The sequence below is a fragment of the Cebus imitator genome, unplaced genomic scaffold, assembly GCF_001604975.1.
Source record: "Cebus imitator isolate Cc_AM_T3 unplaced genomic scaffold, Cebus_imitator-1.0 Scaffold693, whole genome shotgun sequence".
Lineage (NCBI taxonomy): Eukaryota > Metazoa > Chordata > Mammalia > Primates > Cebidae > Cebus > Cebus imitator.
This window is the reverse complement of record NW_016108008.1, coordinates 453,003-472,035: the sequence shown is the minus strand read 5'-3', so window position 1 is coordinate 472,035 and position 19,033 is coordinate 453,003. Positions and strand designations below refer to the sequence as shown.

At 33.5% G+C, this 19,033-nt stretch overlaps 1 protein-coding gene and 1 pseudogene across 2 annotated transcripts in view; one reads left to right on the top strand and one right to left on the bottom strand.

Annotated features, from left to right (window-relative positions):
* PDE4B (phosphodiesterase 4B) overlaps window positions 1-19,033 on the top strand; it is a 446,198-nt gene that overhangs the window by 179,486 nt on the left and 247,679 nt on the right. The gene's annotated exons all lie outside the window — the stretch shown is intronic.
* Window positions 4,615-4,768, bottom strand: LOC119469531 (annotated as a pseudogene).

Below are 19,033 nucleotides of genomic sequence, written 5' to 3'. Positions count from 1 at the left end.
GATATTAAAGGAGTATCCCTTCTTATGATGGCGTGGTCAAGCTATAAAGCCTATTTCTTCCAGGGATGATATAGCTGGAAATATATTTAGATTCTAAATAGTTATCAATAGATTTATAAATACATCAACAATGTACCATGGAGGGCAGGACAGGTCATGGGAACATATATATGATATTTGAGAGGAGCGTTGGATGGCCTATCACCTCATACTCTAAGAAAGGACTTATGTTGGATGGTTCAGCAGCTTGACCAACTTTGGCCATTCCTTTGTTCTTGTAAATGTTATCATACTCAAATTACTCAGAGGCACAAATAGTTACAAGTTCACTGAGGTCTTAGATGACAAAATATATGTGTATATATATTTGTATTTGTATATATGTATATAGACACCGACTTTATGACATTCTTAATTTAAAAAGCATCTTAACATTTTTAGGAAAGAGGCACTGAATTCTTTTACTCTGTATGAAGGAAACTAGAGAATGCAGAAAGTCATAGGTCTGAACATGTTTAATTACAAATGTGTTTTCATTAAAATCTATCCTTCAGTCGAAGTGACAGTAGCTGTCACAACACCCTTTTCCCTAGGTAGCCAAATTAATTGGGAAAAGAAAAAAATGTGTGCATTGGAGTAGAGTCTCACATACTATCACAGTGCCCTTGACAGCACCCTGTTGTGGCCCCCATTCCACCTATATGATAGCCTTTCAGACATGACAAACAGTTTTTCTAGTTTCTCTAGGTGAAAAGATTTAACTGCCAATTAACGAGGCATCCTAGGTTTTAAAAAAAAAGTGACTGTGACTTCATAATTTTATTTTCCTAGCATCTGTTCTATTCAAGCCAAGCCTACTGCGGTGATCTTCATCAAGACAATTCAGGGGTTTCCTAGCAACCAAGTTTCCTGTGGTTTCCTTGGTTATATGTGATGACATAACTCTTATGGGCAACTTCAAAAACACAGAAGAAAGCCCTCCTAAAGAATGAAATTCTAAAAAAATCAGGTTACTGCTCACCAAGTGTTTAAAATGGAGAAATTTATCTTCATGAGCATTAATGACACTAATAAATGATTAGCAATTGCAAAGTAGAATCACATGTTAGATTATATGATTTTTTCATTATTTTTGTTATATGCCTGATCCTCATATGATTTCTGAAATCAGAATCCTTTTCCACCTCTTCTAATTGACTGCTGTACTTAGACATATTCAGCAGATGAAAATTAAACACTTAAAAAATTACAGGAGAGGTCATTTATTAAAATAGCAGAGTTGTAGTTGCTCAAGAATAGGAACCAATAATACTCCCTGTTTTTACTAATAAAGTATATTTCAGAGGCTTATATGGCAATATCAAGGGTTACTGGTGGAGGCCATTAAATAACTGTGAATGTATATTGACCAGTAAATTTTCTGTGCCAGCATGATCAACATTAAGTACTTTTATGTACTTAATTGCTTTTTCCTTCTGTATTTACAAAGACAAATTTTATTGGGTAACTTTACTTTTGGATGACATATCTAAAATCTGTAATATGTCAACTGAAGGAGGAAATATAAATTTTCACAATTAAGAGTAAAATTGTGCAACATAGACTATTCATCCTTGGATTTTCAGTGCCTATCATGTAAGGTGGCTAGTAATAAATACAAAAGTTTGGATTATAAATGACCAAGCATCATTCATAACAGCTCCTTTAGTTTTTCCAGTGGAAATCAGAATTTAATATGGGGAGCTAAAGTAATGTACATTTAGAAAAGGAGTAAAATATAATTAATACATAAGAAATTTTTGAGTTAGAGTACAGTATGTCCTCACTTATTGACAGGTTCTTGGAAACCGTGACTTTAAGTGAACTGACAAACTGGATAGTAGAACCAATTTTACCATAGATTAATAGACACAAACAAGAGTTAAGTTCCTACAGCATACAGTACATACAGCACATTGTTTCACTTAAAGTCACACTTTTCAAGAATCTATCCATGAGTACTTACCACATATATTCCTCTGTGTACTAATCATTTATTAATTAAATATTTATTATGTACTACCTATTAGTTGCCTTGTTCTATGCCAAGTGCTCAGAGAACAACTGCAAACAAAATTAAATATGATTACAGCCTCAAGAAGCTTGAAAATACAATGATTAGGAATTATAAATTAGCTATATGATAGTACAAACAAAAGTAGAAATACCACAATGACAGATAGATTATACCATGAGTTTAACAAAGAAACCTTTTCTGACTTGGGGGTAGAGTGTCCAGGGATAGCTTCTCAAAGGAGGTAGCATTTAAGCTGAGAGATGAAGACCTAGCATAACTGAAAGCAAGTTGGGTATGGGCAGGGAGCAGCAGAGACAAAAGGATGAGCATGTGCAAATGGCCTGTGAGACTTTAGAGGAATCCAAAGAAGCCAGAGACCTGGAGCTCTCATTCCAGTCAATGGGGATGAGCCTAGAATGAGAAGAGATTTCAGAAGGTTTCAAAAGGATTCCTATAGATCATGTTGAGCATTTAGCAGAAACAGTCTAGAAAAAAGTTTGGAAACGTCATTCATAGTTGCAATTTAACATTTATAGTATTAAATGTACTTTAAAAACCACTTAAGACCTTGAATTGAAGGTGAAAATTTAGTTCTGAAGTTACTGAAATAGTTGACCCTCAGTAGGACAGGAATGTGGAATGAATGGGGCATTTGGTCAGACTGTGCTCCTTAAGCTGATAAGCAACTTCAACAAAGTCTCAGAATACAAAATCAATATGCAAAAATCTCAAGAATTTCTATACACCAGTAATAGACAGAGAATCAAATTATGAGTGAACTCCCATTCACAATTGCTATGAAGAGAATAAAATACATAGGAATACAACTAACAAGGGATGTGAAGGACCTCTTCAAGGAGAACTACAAACCACTCCTCAAGGAAATCAGAGAGGACACAAACAGATGGAAAAATATTCCATGCTCATGGTTAGAAAGAATCAGTATTGTGAAAATGGCCATACTGCCCAAGTTAATTTACAGATTCAAGGCTATCCCCATTAAGCTATCATTTACTTTCTTCACAGAATTGGAAAAAAATCACATTAAACTTCATATGGAACCAAAATGAAGCACCCATAGACAAGACAACCCTAAGCAAAAAAAAAAACAAACAAACAACAAAAAAAAAAAACAGAAAAAAAACAAAAAAAACAGAGCTGGAGGCATCAGGCTACCTGACTTCAAACTATAATACAAGCCTACAGTAATCAAAACAGCATGGTATTGGTACCAAAAAAGAAGTATAGACCAATGGAATAGAACAGAGGCCTCAGAAGTAATGCTACACATCTGCAACCATCTGATCTTTCACAAACCTGACAAAAACAAGCAATAGGGGAAGGATTCCCTGTTTAATAAATGGTGTGGGGAAAACTGGCTAACCAGGTGCAGAAAGCTGAAACCGGGCCCCTTCCTTACAACTTATACAAAAATTAACTCCAGTTGGATTAAAGATTTAAACATAAGACCTAACATCATAAAAACCCTAGAAGAAAACCTAGGCAATACCATTCAGGACAGAGGCATAGGCAAGGACTTCATGACTAAAACACCAAAAGCACTGGCAACAAAAGCCAAAATAGACAAATGGGATCTAATTAAACTTCAGAGCTTCTGCACAGCAAAAGAAACAATCATTAGAGTGAACTAGCAACCAACAGAATAGGAAAAAAATTTTGCAAGCTACCCATCTGACAAAGGACTAATATCCAGAATCTACAAAGAACTAAAACAAATTTACAAGAAAAGAAAAACAACCCCATCAAAAAGTGGGCAAAGGGTATGAACAGACACTTTTCAAGAGAAGACATTTGTGCAGCCAGAAAACATGAAAAAAACTCATCATTATTGGTCATTAGAGAAATGCAAATCAAAACCACGTTAAGATACCATCACATGCCAGTTAGAATGGCGATCATTAAAAAATCTGGAGACAACAGATGCTGGAGAGGATCAGGAGAAATAGGAACACTTTTACACTGTTGGTGGAAGTGTAAATTAGTTCAACCATTGTGGAAGACAGTGTGGTGATTCCTCAAGGGTCTAGAAATAGAAATTCCATTTAACCCAGCAATCCCATTACTGGGTATATACCCAAAGGGTTATAAATCATTCTATTATAAAGACACATGCACATGTTTGTTCATTGCACTACTGTTTACAATAGCAAGGACTTGGAACCAACCAATGATAGACGGGATAAAGAAAATGTTGCACATATACACCATGGAATACTATGCAGCCATAAAAAGGATGAACTCATGTCCTTTGCAGGGACGTGGATGCAGCTGGAAACCATCATTCTCAGTAAACTGACACAAGAACAGAAAACCAAACACCACATGTTCTCACTCATAAGTAGGTGTTGAACAATGAGAACACATGGCCACAGGGAGGGGAACATCACACATCAGGGCATGTCATTGATAGGGCTAGGGGAGGCATAGCAGGGGGTTGGGGGATTGTGGAAAGATAGCATTAGGAGAAATACTTAATGAAGATGACGGGGTGATACATGCAGCAAACCACCATGGCACGTGTATACCTGTGTAACAAATCTGCACTTTCTCCACATGTATCACAGAACTTAAAGTATAATAATAATAATAATAATAATAATAATAAAGCTTTAGTTCTGTAAACTTTTCAATTAGCAATAATCGCGCCTGGGATAAACCTCATTGGCTCTGCTACTGCTACTGCACAAAGCTGATTTAGACCTTTAAAGACTAAAAGCCACTCTCTTGACTTATAAACTTTGAGAATTACTTTAGAATTGTTTAAAGCAAAGACCCAAACTGGGTTATTTTAGAGTAAAGTTGGTTTTCTGTTGTTTGCACAGTATTTTATAAATTAGAGAATCATAGAACATTAGAACTTAAAGTGGTCTCTTAATTCATCTAAAGCACCATGATAACAGCTAACATTTGTAAAGCCAGCTGCCATTTTAAATGCTTACCTTATAATAGTATATTTTGTCCTCATAACGTTTGTAGATGTTATTATTATGCCTCTCTTTTTAAATGGGGGAAATTGTGGAATACAGGGGTTAAGTAACTTTCTCAAGGTATCACAACTGTTAAGCAATTAACCCATGCAGTCTGACTCTAAAGTCTTTGCATTTAACCATTGCATACTAGACAGGTAAATAAACTGAGACTGACTGGTGAAGTAAAATTCAAATTACAGCCTTGAGAAGCAAAGGTGGAATTTCAGCCTTGTCCTGTATGCCCTTAGAATTTGAGTTCTTAATCACTGCTCTGTGCTGCAAGCCTCATCCATCTTGGTGAACATCTAGTTTAAACTCCATTTTGAGAGGTAATACTATGCAGTAGAATGTGCATGGACTTTTTGAAATAGAAGAGTCTTTGTTTAAATTCAGTTATATACTTGCTATTATAGCTTGCAATCTTGAGCAAATAACATTTTTAAGTCTCAGTTTACTTGTCTATAAAATTTGGGTAATCATACTTACCAAATTACACGGTAGAGAGAAATAAATGATGTATTGTGTCTAACATAGCATTGAGTATGTATGAGGCAATTGACATATGGAGCAACTGCTGCAATTCTGGAAAGGAAACTAAGGTCAAAGGAACTGTGTCACATAGTTAATAGTGGAATACCTGGGATACAAATGAGGTGTCCTGATTACTATATTTCTTGCATTGAACTACAAAAGGACAAGATTCACAGAAAAATAACCTGCCAATTTCTTTCTATGTCTCTTGTTATTCCAGCTCAGAATCTGTGATATTACTTGCCATAGCCAATTTGCTGGAATGCTAGTGTGAACCATGCTTGTTCTGTATTATATATGATGTCATGGATTGCTGTGTAATATAATATGTATCACTCTTGCTTTCCCAGTTAGATCATAACAGTCCTCTCACAGTGATTTGTTTATTGTTTGATTGTTTTTGTGTTTCTTCTGTATCCTTGAGCTTCACCTTCAAGTGTGGAAGAAAAGGTCTTTTATGTTAACAAACCCACAAATCAACTACTTTAACTGTTTTGTCAATATTTTATTTTATTCTTTTAATCAACATATGGTATTGTAAATGTTTACGGGCTACGCAGTGATATTTCAATACATATAATGTGGATTTATGAGATCAGGATAATCAGTATGTCCATTATCCCCCTAATTTATCATTGCTTTGTGTTGGGAACATCCAGTGTTCTCCTCCTAGCTATTTTAAACTATAGATTATTGTTGACTGTAGTCATCCTACAGTGCTATAGAACACTACAACTTATTTCCCCATCTAGCTATAGTTTTGTATCCTTTAACAGATCTGTTCCTATACCCTTTTCCTTATCCTTCCCAGCCTCTGCTGTCCTCTGTTCTACTTGTTACTTCCATGAGATCAACATTTTTAGTTTCCTCATATGCGTGAAAACATGTGGTGTTTAACGTTCTGTTCCCAGGTTTTTTCACTGAAATTGCTTTGTTGAGAGATAATTTACGTGCAACAAATAGTACCAACTTTAAATATACAATTCTATGAGTTCTGACAAATGCATACAGTTGCATAACAACCACCACAATTATGACATAGACTACTCTGTCCAAAATGGTTGCCACTAGCCACTTGTGGCTACTGATCACTTGAAATGAGGCTAGTCCTAATTAAGTATGGTATAAGTAAAAAAAATAATAATAACAATTGATTTCAAAGACAGTATAAAAACGTAGATATCTCATTAACTTATGTTAATTATATATTGACTATATTTTGATATATTAGATAAAATATGTTAAAATTAATTTTACCTTTTTTACTTTTAAATATAGCTAGTAAAATATTCAAATTACATATGTGACTGGCACTATATTTCTATTGGGCAATGTTTTCATAGAACATTGTGACAGCTTCTAAAAACTTATTTTTTGCCACTTTCTAATCAGTCTCCTTCCTGCACCTCAAATAGTGTGTAGTTTTTTATACCTGATTTCTTTCGTTTAGCATACTGCTTCTGAGAGTCATCCATGTTTTTATAAATCAGCCATTTATTCCTCTATTGTTGAGTGGTATCCATCATGGATATTCCATAATTTGTTTATGTGCTTATCAGCTAATGGACATTTGGGTTGTTTCCAGTTTTTTATTCTTAATAAAACTGGCATGAACCTGTGAGTACCAGTTTTGTATGGACATAGGCTTTCATTTCTACTGGATAAATATATCAGAAGGGATGGTATAAATATATGGATGGTATGTTCAACTTTAGAAGAAACTGACAAACTGTTTTTCAAAGTGTTTACAATACTTTATATCCCCACCAGTAAGATATGGGAGTTTAAATTGCTCCACATTTTCAACAACTTTGTATTGTCAATCTTATTAAATTTTAGCCATTCAAGTGGACGTCTTTGGTATCACATTGTGATGGTTTTCTTTTATGTTTTCCTTTATAACTAATGATGTTGAAGATATTTTTATGTGTTTATTTGCCTGCCATTCATATTTCTTCCTTGGAGAAATATGTCAATCAAATGTATTGCCCATTTTTAAATGTTATTTGTCTTTTAATTGAATTGAAAGAGTAAAGTTATTTATAAACACTGGATATGATAGTTTCTATTTTTACATCTTCAAATGTACTTATTTTTTTCTGCAGTGTTTAATATGATGGCAATACAATGCATTGTAATTTTTTATTGCAGATTTTCTTTTCTCTGAATTTCCAGTTGGTTCTTTGTTGTAGCTTACAATTTTTCTTCTATTATTTTATATTACTCTTTTTCTCTATCTTCTTGAACAAATGGAACATATTTGTAGTACTTTTTAAAAAATATTTTGTCTGCAAATTCTATGATATCTGTTATTTTTTAGTCTTTTAATTTGTTTATTGTTTATTATCCTTATTTTTCTATCTTTTTATTAATTATTGGACTTTTTAGATAATACATTGTTTGCTGCTGGATTTTTTTTGTATTTTTTAAAGTGGTGATAGATTTTGTTCTGGCACAGTTGGGCTAGTTGGAATCCGTTTGATCCTTCTGAAGCTTGCTTTTAACCTTTATTAGAATTGGTCCAGAGTGTCAGTTAGTCTAGGGTTACTACTATGGTGATAACTATATGATGATTCTTGTGGATGCTCCATGTAATCACACTGCTTGTTAGAAACATGAATTATGACTAACTCTACGTAAGCTCTGACACTTGTTCAGACTGAGGTTCTTTCTTCAGAGTTGGGTAGTTTCCTCTCACACAATTGCATTATCAGTACTCAGCCAGACTCAAGGGTACCCCTGAGCAGATTCTCAGAGCTCTATCTCAGTGCAGCTTCTTCATCTCTGGTACTTGTTCTTGAAATCTCTAGCCCTTTTGCCTTCCATAAACTCTGATCTCTACCTTAACTCAGAGTAAATGCCAGCTCTGCCTGGGTTCCCCTTCTCTGCTCTTTAGCCTCAGACTTGCCTTCGGGCTGTACACTGGATGTTCATTGAATTCACCCTGTTTCTTTACCTTTTCTCAGGAACCATGACCCCTCATTTCCTAGATTTTCAATTTCATTATTCCATCATGGCTGGAAACATAAGGCCAGATATTTTAACTTTGAAATAAAATGTCATCTTTGAAGGCTACAAAGGTTACATAGACAGACTGTTTTTCCTTTTCATTGACAGTTCAGAATAACAGCACTCTGCATGGGTCTTCAAGAGCTTAGTTTTAAATTTTTGCTCCCTATGTTCCAAGTAAAGCCTAGTTAGAGATGTTAACATTTTAACATTCAAGAAAGAAACTCTAAAGACTATAATGAACACACCTGTTTCTAAATTTTTAGGGCTTCATTTCTAAATCAGATTAGAGCATTAAAAAGCAACTTAATTGGAGTACTTTTCTTTAGCTCTCCCGTAAATGGCTTTGCTCAGCTATATTTCATTATTGTGCATTTAGCTTTCACTCAAGCCATACAAAACATATTTCACCTTCCCGTAACACATGCGCACACAAACATAGATACAATGAGAATCGAATTACCATAACACATCTCCCATCACTTCCTACTACTAAATCTAATTCTCAGATTCTTTGTTCCTGGCATGGTGAAAATCTTGAAAAATTTTTTAAACAATGAATTATATTTTATTTTAAGTTCTGGGATACATGTGCAGCACATACAGCTTTGTTACATAAGTAAACGTGTGCTGTGGTGGTTTGCTGTTATCTATCATCTCATCACCTAGGTATGGCCATAGTGTGTGTTGTTCCCTTCCCTGTGTCCATGTGTTCTCATGGTTCAGCTCCTACTTACGAGTGAGAACATGTGGTGTTTGGTTTTCTGTTCCTATGTTAGTTTTCTGAGGATAATAGCTTCCAGCTCCATCCATGTTCCTGCAAAGGACATGACCTCATTCTTTTGTATGGTTGCATAGCATTCCATGGTGTATATTTACCACATTTTGTTTAAGTCTATCATTGATGGGCATCTGTGTTTATTCCATGTCTTTGCTATTGTTAATAGTACTTCAGTAAACATACACATGCATATATTGAAGTAATACATTAATGGATGCCACTTAATGTGTTTTTGGTAGTTTTGACCCTTATAGATTTCAACTTTGTTGTTCTAATTCCTTTTTCTTTATTTTTATTTTTAATGGAATAGTGTTATTTTGATTTTTAATGGAATAATATACATTTTAAAACAATTTATTAATTCGTTGTTTTAAAATGTATATTATTTCATTAATATTCCACATAGTTGATATTCAGTAAACTCTGATAAAATGAGAGTAATTGCTGATAGACTAAGCTAGTGAACATATGCAATAAATAGATTAAAAGTCCATTTATCTCAGTTCCAAGCACATATTGACACCCACAATGTACAAAATATTGAGGCGGGTGCTAAAAACTAAATTGACTGAGATGTGGTCTTATCCTTATGGAGCAATCACTTATGACTTTGATTCTGTATTGATGCAATCAGAACAAATTACTTTTCTCTGCTTGGAATGCTCCTTCCTCCTGCAACACACCCTACTCAGATAATCTCTCATCTTGTTCATTACTTCATTCAAGTCCTTCCTTTAATATCACTTCATCAAAGAAGTCTTCCCTGGCCATTTTTTCCAAAAATACAACTGCCCATTTACACTTTAGTCTCTTACTCTGTTTTATGTTTCTTCATAGCTTTTGCCTACTATATCATGTGTGTGTGTGTATATATATATATATAAATATATATATATACATGTATATATTTATACAAATGCACACATCATGTATGTGTGTATGTGTGTGTGTGTGTGTATATATATATATATGTACATTTGAGACAGAGTCTCGCTCTGTCACCCAGGCTAGAGTGCAATAATGGGATCTCAGCTCACTGCAATCTCCACCTCCTGGGTTCAAGCAATTCTCCTGCCTCGGCCTCTCCAGTAGCTGAGACTACAGGTGTGCGCCATCGTGCTGACTAGGTTTTGCATTTTTAGTAGAGATGGGGTTTCATCATCTTGGCCAGGCCGGTCTCAAACTCCTGACTTCAGGTGATCATCCCACATCGGCCTCCCAAAGTGCTGGGATTATAGGTGTGAGCCACCGTGTCTGGACTATGTTTATATTTTCTTTCACTTCTACCCTTAATTTCAAAGTAAGCTCTGTGAAGATGGCGATTTGGGCTGATGTGTTCAAACAGTATCCATGAGTCTTAAAACAATGGCTAGTATAAGTAAGTGCTTAATCAATCAATTAATGAATTAAAAAATGAATCCTCTGGTATTAATCTGATCATAGATATGTTTAAGTTTAGTCTGAATTATTTGTAGCTTGCTAGATTTTCCACTGGTAACCAGTGTGTTTGAACTCATAAAAAATATTTTCCAGCTTCGCTGTTGTTGTGAGGAGAGTATTCTATGTGTGGAGATTAATTGTATATCCTCAAAACAGCATTATTGCTGAATAAAGAAGTCTAAAGCCTTTACTATTAATTATCTGTGGCTAAACTAAACTCTAAGCTTTTCTGGTTTTAGCTTTTTATTTTAATACTTAATTTGAATAGAACCCAGTAATTGTATAATCTAAGATCTTTTAGAGTTTTTGGGTTTTTGTTTATAAGCAAAAGGTTTCTGTTTCATAAAAATACTCTCCTTTGAATGTGAAATTTTATCATCATGTTTTCAGGGAGAATAGATGTGTCTACCTAAATAGTCTTTATTTTGAAATGTTATGAAAATGTAACTAGTACCAGACAGACTGAATTCTGTAAATCAGAATTTATTATTCTACCAGCACATGGGAAATATTGGAATTCATTTTTCTGTTAGTATAGCTGGTGAAGTGAGCAGTATTATTGCATTTAAAGTCTTTGATGTTTTGGAACATTGCCGTTAAGACCTTTTAATCATACATTTTGGACTTATGAGAAAAATCCCTGGGGCTATTCTAAAATTCTAACAGATGCCTTCTGCTCAAATGCATGCAAAATATATCTCTTTTCCTATGTTAGACTTTCATATTTATTTAACAAAATAAAGCAAACAAATATGTTTTGTATAGGAAAAAAGCACAAATATAAGGGATCTGCAAGATCATTTAGATCTACTTCTTCAATTTCCAGTTGAAAAAACTGAGACTCACTTTCTTGAGTTGTTACAGGACTTTATCAACGACAGAAAATTAATAGCAGGCAGTTCTAGAAACCAGAAACCTATGATTCAATTTACTAATATGCCAAGCTTTCAAATACTTTACATATTGTACCTTAAATATTGTTACAATAGTAATATTTTCCCACTACAATTATATATGCCAGAGAATAAACCACAGTCCACTTCTAAGGAAATTAATTATATAAAAGGAAGGTCCTGTGGTTATTTATGAAAATAGTATTTTAAAAAACTGATAAATTAAAGATCATTATTAGCGCTAAAAAAACTGATCAGTTAAAGATCATTATTAGCGCTAAAGTAGAATCACTCTTCCTCCCTAGGAGAACTGAATTGTAGGAATGCATTGTAAATGTGTTTTTAAATTGTTGATTTTATTAAGAATTAGCATCTTTTGCTAAAGAGTCACCATAAGTCTTCACCAAAAGGTTGAAATGAGTTATTACTATTGTTGAGCATTACGGTGTATGAGAAATCCTGCCCTATGTAAGTTTCTTTACATTGCTTCATCCCTCTCTGTATCTTCAGGAATTTCAAGTACCTATAACAAAACTGATGCTCAGTGTGTTTCTCCAAAGAGTTGGAACTTTAAAACATTTGTCCTTTTCCTTTCTTCAGATTTCTTTTCTTATTCTGCTTCCTATTATATGTCTTAAACTTTTGATATGAGGCCAGTATATGTGGCATTGACAGTGGTCTTAGAGTTTCTCTTTTAGTGAAATTGAATATTCTCCTATATATTTTAATAGTGATATAGTATAGACAATATTTTAATACATTAAATTAAATAATTCAATGAATCTCTAGAAGCAGCCTTGACTTTTCTAGTGAACATCATGACAATCTTTTTAACTTATTGTTTTTTTACAAAACTCACAGGAAAAAAACAAGCAAATAAATACAAATAGATAAATAAGATATTTGCATAGCATTGAGTTGGTATGATAATCATTATACACAAAAATTTTCTCTAGATATTTCCCCTGTGCAATCTGTCAGAACATTTTGGGCTTCCATGTGGTCCCTGGGTAAAATTCACTTTTCATTACAAAAATCTTTTTATACTAAAGCGTATATTCCATTGTTTTCTGGGAAATGGGAAATCATAGCCCACTGTAAATGCACAAAAAGCATACCAACTACATACAAATGAAATTAAGATTGAGAGGCATCATTCATTATTTTCAATGCACACCTGAATTGAGAAAATCACCTAATGAACTTGGGTTGTTGATAACAACCGATTTTCCTGTAGTTATTAAAAATTATCTTGTATTCTTAGCTTAAAAATTGTGATTTCTTCACTTAAAAAAAGTTTTCAGCTGTTCACATAATTTAGGAAACAGCAAAAAAAAAAACCTGAGACTTCCATGGTAAGTCCACCTGGATGACCAAAAAAACTTTTTATTTGTTAGCATTCTTGCTGCAGAAATAATATATTGTTATGCAGATGTAATCACTTCAAGGCAAAACACCAAATTATTTTCCAGTGTTTTTCCCTTGAGGAGCTTTCATGATTCTAAACCTTGCATGAAATAGATAAAGCAAGTCTTTCTGAAGATAAATTGAATACTGTAAAATGCAAAATTATTCCAAGCCACCAGGTGAATATGATCAATTTCAGTTCTATAAGCCTCAACTCAAGACAGTAAAAGCTGTTTGCAGCTCTTATTGATATAAAATAAATGTCAGCAGTCTGAGGCAGGAGAATCACTTGAACCTGAGAGGTGAAGGTTGCAGTGAGCCAAGATAGTGCCACTGCACTCCAGCCTGGGTGACAGAGCAAAACTTCGTCTTGAAAACAAATAAAATAAAATAAATTAAAAATAAACAAATTTTAGCTGGATAGAGATGAAACTAAAAATTGCATATGGGACAATCAGGACAGAATGTATGTGTGTGGATTGGAGAAACAAGTAAGAGTATTATATCTTCATCCTTAAGTTAGAAGTTTTAATCAGAAAAGAAAATTGATATATTTATTTTTAAATCACTTATTTAGAAATATGGATATACGTATGTAAAAAGGTAACTAACTAGTTGAAAGGCGTAATCTTTGAGAAAAGGAATGGAGGAGGAGGAAAGAGAGAACTTCGTTTTGCAAAATTGAACTTTTAGAACCATCTGATGTTTATTTTTTAATTCTACTTCTGCATGACAAATTACCATTTGGCTTTTGACAATTATGGATCACTTTTATAAAAAATAAAAGTTAAATTATTTAATAAAAATGAAATTAATAATAAATAAATAGACTTTATTCACTGGTGAATTTCTTTATCTTGTGATTCATTTTCTTAAACATCTATCACAATTGTTTTAATGACTGTTTTATATAACTCCAATATCTGGATTTCCTATATTTTATTGTTTGTTGTTTCTGTTTATTTTTTCTTAATTTGGTTCTGTTTCTAGACATGCTTGTTGACTTTTGATTAAATGCCATATGTTATATTTAAAAAAAAGATAAATGTCAACATAAAACAACAGTAACAACAAATCTCAAAATATTGTGATGAAATTAGAGTTAAGATATTTTATAAAAAAGATACACATTTATTTTTTTAAAAAAATTAAATTGGCAAAAATTATACATATCTATGGTATACAGCATGATGTTTTGATATATATATCCATTACCTCACATTCTTATTCCTTTGTAGGGAGAGTATTTAAAGTCTACTGTCTTAGCAATTTTCAGATACACACACCTTGTTATAACAGAGTCAACAGGCTGTGCAATGTATCTCCTGAATTTATACCTCCTGTTTAACTGAAATTTTGTAGACTTTTCACCAAGGGCTTTCCAATCCCTATCACTTGCCCACCGCAGCCCCTGGTAGCCATCACTATACTTTCTGCTTCTTTGAGTTTGATTTTTTTTTTAAGATTGATCCAAATGGATTAAAAACTAAAATGCAAGACCTGAAACTGTAAAACTGCTAGAAGAAAATATAGAGGAAAAGCTTCTTGATATTGGGCAAAGATTTTCTGGATGTAACCCAAAAAGCACAAGAAACAAAAGCAAAATTTGACAGATGAGATTGCATCACACTAAAAACTTCTGCACAGCAAAGGAAACAATCAACAGAGTGAAGAGACAACCTATGGAATTGGAGAAAATATTTGCAAACCATACATCTAATAAGTGGTAATATCCAAAATATATAAGGAAATCAAACAATTCAATAGCAAGAAAACCAACAATCTAACGTTTTAAATGGGCAAAGGACCTGAAAAGACATACAAATGATCAACAGGTTTTTATGAAAAATGTTCAGTATCACGAATCATCAGGGAAATGCACATTCACATCAGTGTCTTTTATTAATGACATTATGGTGTCTCTATATATCTATTAGTATTTATTTTTAATTATAGAATCCAAAATATTCAATTTCTACTTACAAAGCTTTTAAATTATTTTGATTCAACTCTCATCAAATCAAACAAATGATTTGATATCATTTTCCAATGAAATTAAGTTTTTTAATTTCTAGTTTTTGACTGAATGCAAATAAAACTGTTGGTCATATAGAAAGTTCCTATGTCCAGCCATTGCCCTCATTTCATTATTTGCCTTTTCTACTCAATGTCCTGACCGTAGTATCGATGGTGGATAGAGAGATGAAATCTGCATTAACTGAAATAAACCAGTTATTTGAATACTCCTTGCTAATCAATAAGGTAATTAATACATTGTAATTAAAAGGTAGAGCCTGTGAAACTTTGTTTTATAACGCCATTGGCAGAATACATCTAAAATAGACCAACAGATGTTTTGAGAAACTTCTTAAATTTTTCTTTGCTCCTTAGAGTTTCTTTATAAAATTATAAATAAGAACACAAATGTAATTGGTGATGATGAGGTAATTCTTTGAGCAAAACAATAGCTCTGTAGGTGATGTTAAAAAGTTCATATTAATATTGATAAGAGATTTTAATATAGAATTTTTTTATTTTTCAGATTTTTGAGAGCTGGAGAGATGGGGATGGGAAATGAAGGAGCACTGAAGTTTGCTCAATTGATGACATGTTTATGTATAATTTTTTCATGCTTATGAAACCAATTTTATAAAAAATGATTCCAAGAAGTTATAAACACATTATAGATATGAATTAATGGCATATTATTTGTTTAAAAATTATTATTAGAGCATTTGTTACTTTTGTGTATGACGTTAGATAATACAAAATTCTAATGTTTTGATTTTTCTAGCTCACAGCCCTATTGTGGGTCTCCTTTTCAAGTTTTTTAGTGCATTCATCATTTAATATGTTACCTTTTAAAATTTATTTTATTTTAGATTTAAGGGATATGTGTATATGTTTGTTACATGGATATATTGAGTAGTGGTAGGGATTGGACTTCTAATGTACCCATCATCCAAATAGTGAACATTGTACTCAATACGTTAATTTTCAACCCTCACCCCTCTCCTCTTATTAGGAGTTTTTTTGCAGTAGATATTTTTGTTAGGATATCAGAGGTTGACATAGTGGAACTCTTCTTAAAATGACCCATAGGTGACTCAGTTCATTTTTGTGCAGTCCTTTAAATTAGATGTTTTCTGACTTTCTAGTTGAGAATGATCATATAATTCATTGTCAAAACTTCTCAATCAAAGTGCTAGCCTTAATATAAATTTCCAACACTGCAGTGGAGTCTGGGTACCATATAAACCTGGTTGCCTTAGCAAAAAGTTTGAAGCTTTCATAAATGCAGAACAATGCTGGTGAAGAGGAACCTGATTTTAAAATTATTACTTAAACCTAGGTTTTCAATAAAGAGCAGAAATTGATGAGCATTTGAGGGAATAATAACCAATGGTTACAGTCAAAATAGTCACTTCTTTGACATTTCTAAGTATGAAATTGTGAGGTGGAAGTGTTTGGAGGAACTGAGAGCTCCTCACTACCTCCAACTTAGGCAGCTTTAACTAGATTGGGAGAGCTCCAGTGTATAGTACCTAGAAGCAGGTGTCCATCCTTGGAGAAAGTGGAAACGGACAATGAATGAACAGTTTCCACAAGTCTTGTCTGCTACTAAACCAACTGGTTAGTGTTATTGTGGAAATAATGCATGAAAAAACATAGAGCACAGGTCATGGCACATAGTAAATACCAAATACATGGTGGATATTACTAAGGGAGGTAGCTTATTAGCTAAAAGCATAGACTCTGAAGTTTAACCATCTGTGTTTTTGTCTTGCTTCCACAATACCAGCTGGGTAAACTTGGAAATCTTATTTAACTTATCTGAGGCTTGTGAGATAAAAATAGCACTACCTCATATGTTTGTCAAGGAAATAAATGAGTGAGAATATATATAATGTAATTAAAACAACTCCTAGTATGTAGTAAGCACTCAATGTAAATATCAGCTATTTCTACTACAACTACAACTATGATAAGGATGATGACTACTATTACTTTCACCATTGCCTCTGCAACTACTGTTATCTGGCTTATCATGTTAGGAATTGGCTGGGAGCTTGTACAGGTTTTGGATAAGCAGGATTGGGTAAGTCAGGAGCTGACTAATCTGACCAGTTTGGACAGAGCTGAAGCTTACTTTGTAACACCTAGGGGGCAAATGTGGAAAAAAAGAGTATCAAAAGGATTAAACTCTCTGATAAAACAAAACACCTTTAGCAAGATTATAAAATTATTTATAAGTAAATCCTGAAATGATGCTATTTTAATCACAGATTTAAGGCACACCAAATTCTTACCCCACCTGAAAAGACCTGAACCCCAATATTTATTAAGAAAAAACTTAATATGATATACACTTATATGATATACACTTTAAAATAATTTTCTAACAGTTATTTTGTGTGCTGCAAAAGAATTGACTTTTTTATTGTGTAAAGTATATATAACAAAATTTACTATTTAAAATATTTTTGTAGACTTTGGTGCCATTAAGTACATTTACATTGTTGGGCACCCATTATGACCATCCATCTCCAGAATATTTTCATTTTTCCAATCTGAAACTCTTTACCCATTAAGCAATAATTCTGCAGTTCCACCCCCTTAAGTTTCTGGCAACCACTATTCTACGTTTTGTCTCTACAAACTTGGCTATTCTAGACACTTAATATAAGTAGACTCGTAGAAGATTATCCTTTTGTGTTTTGCTTATTTCCCTTAGCATAGTATCTTCAAGGTTCATCTATGTTGTAGCATGATTTAGAATTTTATTGTGTTCTAAGGCTGAATAATATAGTTCATTGTATGTATATACCACATTTTGTTTAATCCATTCATTCGTTGGCAAACATTTGGGTTGTTTCCACCTTTTTGCTATTGTGAATGATACTGCTATGAATATTGGTATACCTGTAGTTATTTTTAAAGACTATTATTTAACTTAGGCTTTCCATTAAAATATACTTTCTCCCTTAATAGCCAAAATTAATGAGCTTTTCCTGTACTTCATTTATTTGATATTAGAATGGTACCCCAAAAGTGTAGTTATCACCTACCTAGAGGACTTGTTAAACAAAGTTACTGTGCCCTACCCCAGAAATTCTCACCTAGTAATTGATCTTATCCCACAGCCTGAGAATTTGCATTTCTAATATGTTACCTAGTGATGCTATTGCTGCTGGTCTAGGGACCGTGTTTTGAGAACCACTATTTTATGGTATTGCCTTAGTTGAGAAAAACCACCTCTGGCACTGGTTTTGACAATAGCTTTGTCACTTTTAGCAAGCATCTTTTCCTCTCTTCACCTAAAGACTGAGGTGAGTATACTAATATGTGTGAACTCTAGTCTAAAATTATATATATATATATACATAAAATATATACATTAGCATCCTAGCAGGAAACAGATGGCATTCTCAAATTATGATAATTTTAGGAGATGTATACAGAGATTAAATTACAAAGGTGTGTAAAGGAAGGTGTAAAAGATAGTTCAGTTGCCCAAGTTAGAAATGGTAGTACCACTGCTTTCCCTAAGTCTCAAGGGAGAGGGAAGGGAGGAGTTATGCACAAGGATGGGTGGAGACAGCACTCTTAAAACAGATGAGCCTTTCAGTTGGCCCATGAGCTCCCTTCAAGAAAGAGGCCTGGAGAATAAACTCCTCCTCCCCCATCGAGCCTCTACTCCCCACTGGTTGAAGGCAAGAAGTTGGGGCAAGAGAGCCACGTGATGTCAGTCAGGTAGGTCAGCTCCTTGGAGCATGCAAGTAGAGGGATCAAACAGAGGATATCCAGCACAATGGGACCAGCAGATGTAAGGAGCAGCTGCTGGAAAATCTATCAGAATGAGTCTTCTTTATATGGTTAATTTTTTTTCTACTGCCACTCAAGTATCTCAAAACATGCTGTTAAA